Source organism: Vicugna pacos, unplaced genomic scaffold, assembly GCF_048564905.1.
Source record: "Vicugna pacos unplaced genomic scaffold, VicPac4 scaffold_105, whole genome shotgun sequence".
Classification (NCBI taxonomy): domain Eukaryota; kingdom Metazoa; phylum Chordata; class Mammalia; order Artiodactyla; family Camelidae; genus Vicugna; species Vicugna pacos.
The window spans coordinates 1,030,002-1,036,442 of NW_027328785.1; the positions used below are offsets into that span (position 1 = coordinate 1,030,002).

Here is a 6,441-nt window from a genome sequence, read left to right on the forward strand (position 1 = left end):
AGTGGCCCAGCAGGGAAACCAGGCAAGGCCACCTGGCCCAAGTCTTCCCTGCCCAGAGAGCCCCATGAACTGCTTTGGGCCACACTCCCCGTTTGGGCCCCCTGCAAAAAGTTACCACGGGAGCCACACCTGAGAAGGCAGAAGGACAGCCCTTTAGCCTGGGGTCACTGCAGGTGTGTCCTGTGAGACCTGTGGCCACATAAGTTACTTGTCTCTCCAGGTCACTGAAGGGACTGTGCTGGGCATCTTTGTGGTCAGGGACATGGGAACACCTCTAAACTCTGAAGAAGGACAGAGAGACTCTTCCTGGAAGCAAGGATTCCAGGGAGACACCTTGTCCAGAACTGGGGGACTGTGTCCTGAGTAGACCCCTGGGAGGCAATGTGGGGCTGTGGGGTCCTCTTCTGAGAAGGGAGCAGGTGAGTTTTCCGGGGGTGGGGTCCTGCTTTGTCCAGACATGTCCTTGTGTAAGACTCATTTACAAACACCTCCAAGTCCACCTAGGGGTGGCCCCAGAGGTGGGGGTAGAGGAGGAGAGTGAAGGGTGCAGACTTAGGGCCCCCTGAGCCACCCAGGGAGCCAAGGGTCAGTGGGAACATCTTGGGAGTCTAGTGCAGGGGTGGAGGACGAGCACTAAGAACATGCCAAGTCATGCAATAAAGTGACCCATGACCACGAGACACAGGTGGCCGTACACCAAAAGAGGCAGATAGAAATTTAGACCCAGGATCTGAGAACCTTGAGAGGGGCTGGAGGGTCCCAGGAACCCTCAGGAACAGCTCTTCTAGGGGCACAGACATCCCAATACACACATTTCTCATGGAAGCTTTTTGGGGTGCAGAGTGAGTTACCAGGATCCTGAACTTAGTATGGAATCCCACCCCCTTGTTCATCACGGTACCTGGCAATAAATTGCTGTCATTTGTCCCTGGACATGCACAGGGGAGCTGACTGCTGTGGGGGTCACTGCAGGACTAGAATCTTCTGGTGTCTGCTCTGTGACCACAGAAACCCAGGGGGATTTCTCAACGGGAGAACCTGGAGACCATGCCTGCAAGGACCACCCTCATGGGATGGCCAAGGAGCTCGTGGTACCCAGGTCACCAAGTGACGAAGTTGTGAGGTTGCCTGGGGTATCCTGGGGGCATGTAGATTTCTGAGGTCAGCACGTGGGCCCAGCACTGCTGGATGGTCTGCACAAAGAGGGGCCTGCCCTCCTGATGATGGCTCTTAACACCTGCAGGGAAACTGCTCTCAGGGCTCCTGGAGGTCCATATTGAGAGTGTCCTGCCAGCCTTGTGGGGTCACCTTCCCCTGATGCAGAAGCAGACCTCTCTCCCTTGAGGCCCAGGGGACACCTGGTTCAGGTCCCACCTGTGTGCCCTGGACACGCAGAGCCCCAGAGCTCTGGCACAGACTGGGTTGTGGTCGTGTCGGGGCAAGAAAGGCCCTGGGAAGGGGGTCATTCAAGGGCAGAGGCCACTCTGCAGGGATGCTGGACCTGGCAGCAATGCACTGCTTCAGTACTCCCTTGGGTTGGGTCTCCAACCTGTGGGATGGAAGGGCCACTCCTTCCTGCGGTGCAGTCGGGGGAACTAGATCCATCGTCAAGGTCAGCCCTGAAAATGGAGGCTGCGCTACCTCCATTCCTGGAAAGAAAATCAGTCCCCTCCAGTCCAGGTGATTCAGAAAGTCATTCAGCAATGTTCGGGGCCCCCACTTTAGGCTTTGAATTAGAGCTGAGCGGCTTAGGAGGCCAGATCCCTGTCCGTGGCTCCAGGAGCAGGCTTTCTGCTGGGGGACAGGATCCTCACAAACACCTGTGTCTTTGTGGGACACTCCCCTCTGACAAGCTGGGAGGCAGGGTGCAGTTGTGGGAAATCGTGTTTACATGAGCAGAGGGCCACCATGTGGTGACGGCACAGGAGACTGTGAGAATGAGTCCCACAGCCTTTCTGGAATCAAAAAACTGGCAAATGTGAAAAAGTGCATAATTTGTTTTATTGAACAGGCTGCTTATGTACGTTTGGAGGACCAGGTTCAAGGACTCAGCATCCCTCCAGGACAATAGCCTCAAGAGAAGAACAGACAGAGCAGGAGGAGATCTGGGGTTTCTCCCAGGAATGAGGTGGAACAGGGATTTCTGCAGATTTGCAAGGAGTCCCCGACCACTGAGCATGGGGTTACAGCCCCACGAGCCCCTGTCATGTTTGGCTTGGGCTCTGGTTCTGGCCTGCTCATGTATTCTTCCAGCAGAGTTCCAGAAACTCAGAGGGTGGAATTAGAGGGGCTGCGTTTGGAACCTAGTGAGGAGTTGGAGGGTCCTTTATATTGAGTCCCTTCATCCTAATCACCGTAGCTGAAGCCCAACACCCCCCAGGCCCCCATGGTTGCCGTGGAGGGAGAACAAGCCTGGCAGGCGACCTAGGGGTCCCACTACTGTGTCCTTCCCTTGTCTTCATTCCCTTTCACCCCGGAAGGTGTGATTGTCTCGTGTCATGGTGGCCTCCACAATGTCCCTCCCAGTAATCTCTCTTCTCCATCAGGTGGGGTTCCCAACCCCGCTCAGCCTTCTCTGCATGGATGCTGAAGGACCAGGCCCACCTGAAGTTCTGAGCTCGAGCAGTAAGGTGGAAACAAAGAAACCAATGGAAAAAAGAAGCAAGTGATTGTGGCAAAGCTCCCCACCACAGAGAAGCTGCCCTGAGTGGAAGGGAGAGTGTGGGCATGCCCGTTTGTTTCCTATCTCCCAGTGCTCTTAGCTTTCTTATTGCCTACCTGCATGGTTACAACAAAATGATCTGCAAAACTGAAAATATTTACTCTCTCGCTTTTACAGAAAAGGCTGGCCAGCCTCTGGTCCGGTACCAGGCAAGAGATTGGAGTTCCTTTCCAGTTTGGAAACATCTTGGCAGGCCCAGGTTTGCAAAGGTCTTTAAGAGTAGTTACGGAGTTTTGCTTTTAAACTTTTTTACGGCTGTATATACTTGTGAGATGTGGTTGTGATGTATAATTCTGAGCCGGGATTTTCTCAAACTGTTTCTCACTTCTTATACCAGACATTCCTAAATTCCAAGTGGAACTGCATATTAAGGAAGCCATGGAATTTAGCAAAAGGATACAGATCTCATTTCCTTTTAAGCATCGATGTACCTCCATCATGGCAGTATTTGTTATGTGTTATTGATAGGGGAACTAAGTAGTAAACAGATTAATAGAAAATAGGGGATTTTAGGTACACAGGTTCATCTTTTCAACATTGTTTGTAATATTTGCAGTTTAAGATGACCATTCATGAGAAACAGGCAGCCTCTTTGAATGAAATAGCATTTCCTCTGAACCATAATTAATTTTTATTTTGTAGACAGCAGGAAGGGTAATAACACATCACACATTTGGGGACGTCAAAGAGAAAATGTAACTTTCTGGGAGCGCACTCCCCCGCCTCCCCCTGCCCTTTTTACTGTCCCATTCTCCCTGGAAGGCTCTTTCTTATCTTCTGCTCATGGCTCCAGTAACTCTTTCTTCCTCCTTGTTCCTCAGCTGGTAAGGTTAGTTTTCTACTTTGAACAAGCAAACAAGCCAACAGAAGAGAAATTTCACAAGCAACTCCCAGCACATCCACTCGCCTTCTGATGCCTGTGACCTCACTCTCGGTGCCCCACCGCTTATTAAAAGTGGCATCGAAAGCCAGTTCCTCCAAAAGTCCCCGAGGCCCCATCCCTCCAATCTTCTCTGGGTTGTCACTCCCAAAACCATCCTCTCTTTCACTGCCTCATCTATTTTGTTCTCCTGCTAGTTGGCACCATCAGTATATAAACGTCCATCCTCTTAAACCAACAGCACTCCTTGACCCTAATTCACCCCCACCAATTGCCACCCTGTGTCTTTGCAGCAAATCTTTAAGGAGTTGTTTAAACTCACTGTCTGCATCTTCTCTTGAGCCATCCCCTTTTACACCCATTCTGGCTTTTCGCCTGATCCCTCGCTCTATGGAAACTGCCCTGTCAAGGCCATCAGTGACCCCATGTTGCTAAATATAGTGGTCAATTTTGACTCCTCATCATGCTTGGCCCCTCGGCAGCATTTGACCCAGCTCTTCCATCCCTCCTACCCCGTGTTCCTGCTTCACTCAACCTCCAGCCCATCTCTCTGTCTGTTTCTGCTTTTGGCCTGCTGGCTGGTCCTTTGCCAATGTCTCCTGTTTTTTCCAAACATATACTGTGGGTGTTCCCCAGGGTGGGTTCCTGGGCCTCTCCTCTCTCTCTCTGCTATTCCTTTGGTGGAAGCAACCCAGCCTTGGAAATTGGCATGCCATCAATTTCTCGATTTCTCCAAAATTCCCTGATTTCCCCTTTCCATCTGAGCCTTTATCCCTGAGACTCACATCACATTCTTTTCCTTTCATTCATCTTGCTTTCACATTCATACATATGTTCTACTATGAAATTACTTTTCCAAATTTTGAATCAGTACATATATATCATGTAAAATGCTCAAATATGTATTATTTCCACTAAGATGCTAATTCTACCTTAGAACATTTCTGCACTTCTGTATTTATGTGAATAAAGCGAATAGTATTTCTACAAGCCTCATAGTTAAACACTGTTAGTTTGGGGCTATTATGTAACATGAAATAATGGTACATCAACATAGTCGTTTTTCATTTATTTTTATGTAACACCGAGATGAGGTTTTTGCCCTGAAGACTGGTTTTATTGAAATTTTACCTAAGTTACGGACAGTCAGTTTATGTGAAAGCCCTCATTTCTCCCCTTTTTGATATATGTTCCATTTGGCTATATATAACATATAACTTGGCATGAAACAAAATTCCCAAATCATTCTCATAATACAATTAATATGTTTAATTATATTTTTTAAATGTTAAAAAGAAAAAGAAAACAGATTCCTCTACCTATTAGGCACTTCTGTGGCAATATGTAATACACCCCTTAACCATGACATTGAAGAACTGAGCTGATACCAGCCCCTTTCCACCTGCTCAGCCCCACCTTTTCCCATCCCCTGTGGATGGAGAGGACATCCCTCCCATTGTCCAGGCCCAGATGTTGGAACCATGTCCTTTCTCTCTCTTTCTTTTACACTCACAGACAGCAAATCCAGCTTGTTAGAAAATTCTGGATATTCTGTCTTAATTAAATACCTGCTCTCTGCTCCCCGCCCTCCTAAGAGCCACCTTCAGCCTTTCCTGGATACCAATAGCCTTCTGTTTCCATCTTTGCTTTCCTACAATCTCTCATCCACACAGAGTCAGAGGGAGCCTGTAAAAACATACATTGGGGGTGGTGGGTGTTGCTCAGTGGTAGGGCGCATGCTTAGCATGCTTGAGATCCTGGGTTCAATCACCAGCACATTCATTAAAATAAATAAATTACTTCCCCCCAAAAAACACAAACACAAAAGCATAAGTTGGACTACATCACCCCTCCCCTCAAAACTCACTAAACGGGTCACCATGTCATTAGGAGCCAAAGTCGTCACAAAGGCCTCAGGACCCGGCGTGCTCTGCCTCTCTGCCCACACTCTCCCCCTCACTCTGGGGGCCTCTGGCTCCGGCTCTTCCTTCTTCCTCCGGATCTATTCTGCTTCAAGTTCATTACTCCGTGAGATCTGCCAGGATTGCCTTATTCCCTCCTGCCTGCCTCCCACCCCACTGCCATCACACGAGTTTGCTCATATCACTCATTTTTAAAAATTTATCCAAACTCTTGCTACCCCAACATGCTGCCTGTTTCCTCTGCTAAAATTCTGAGCCCCCAGTGATGGGGAGTCATGTCTATTTTGTTGACTGATAAAGCCCGAGAGCCTTGGGAACGGTCTAGTTAGGAGATTCCCGTATGTAGTAGGAGCTTATACACATTTGCTGAATGAATGTAGATGCCCTGGTCCAATCCGATGGAGCACTTCTGTGACGTGCTCAAAGAATAACTCTCCTTTCCACCTGAGAGGGGGTGACAACTTCCCTGGTGATTAAAGGCAAGAATTTTTTGCTTTATGCTGTTAACCTTAGGCGGGGAGACTGGGGGATCTTCATATATATTTTTAAATTTGGTTCACTCTGCAGTTGGTCTTTGGTCTCTGTATAATTTTGAGAAACTCTTTATGAGTGATCATTCTTTGATCAGATTGAACAGGTTCCAGGGGGAAGGAACAAGCCTGTCCCATCAGCCATTCTATGTGTCTTGTCCTGGGACCCAGTGGATGCTCAGCATGTAAGTGAACCGACAGGAGTGAGTGAAGAGATGGGAGCATCTCATTATTGTGGCGGCTCTCTGTCCAATGCCTTGAGATTTGGGGAAGGGTTTACGTATGCAGAAGGGAGAGGTCAGGTCCTCTGTGCTTTTCCTGAGTGCCCTGGCCTTACCCATTCCCCCAGCCCCCTCTGGGCAGCCAAGCCAAGGAGCTGGGCCACCA

The 6,441-nt window shown here is 49.0% G+C and overlaps 1 long non-coding RNA gene across 1 annotated transcript; it reads left to right on the forward strand.

Moving 5' to 3' along the window:
* Positions 1 to 324: 324 nt before the first annotated feature.
* LOC140694857 (uncharacterized) lies at positions 325 to 6,211 on the forward strand. Its single transcript, XR_012070501.1, has 5 exons — positions 325 to 419; positions 2,012 to 2,128; positions 2,547 to 2,721; positions 2,840 to 2,921; positions 6,153 to 6,211. It is a non-coding gene; the product is annotated as an uncharacterized lncRNA (long non-coding RNA).
* Positions 6,212 to 6,441: the final 230 nt, after the last annotated feature.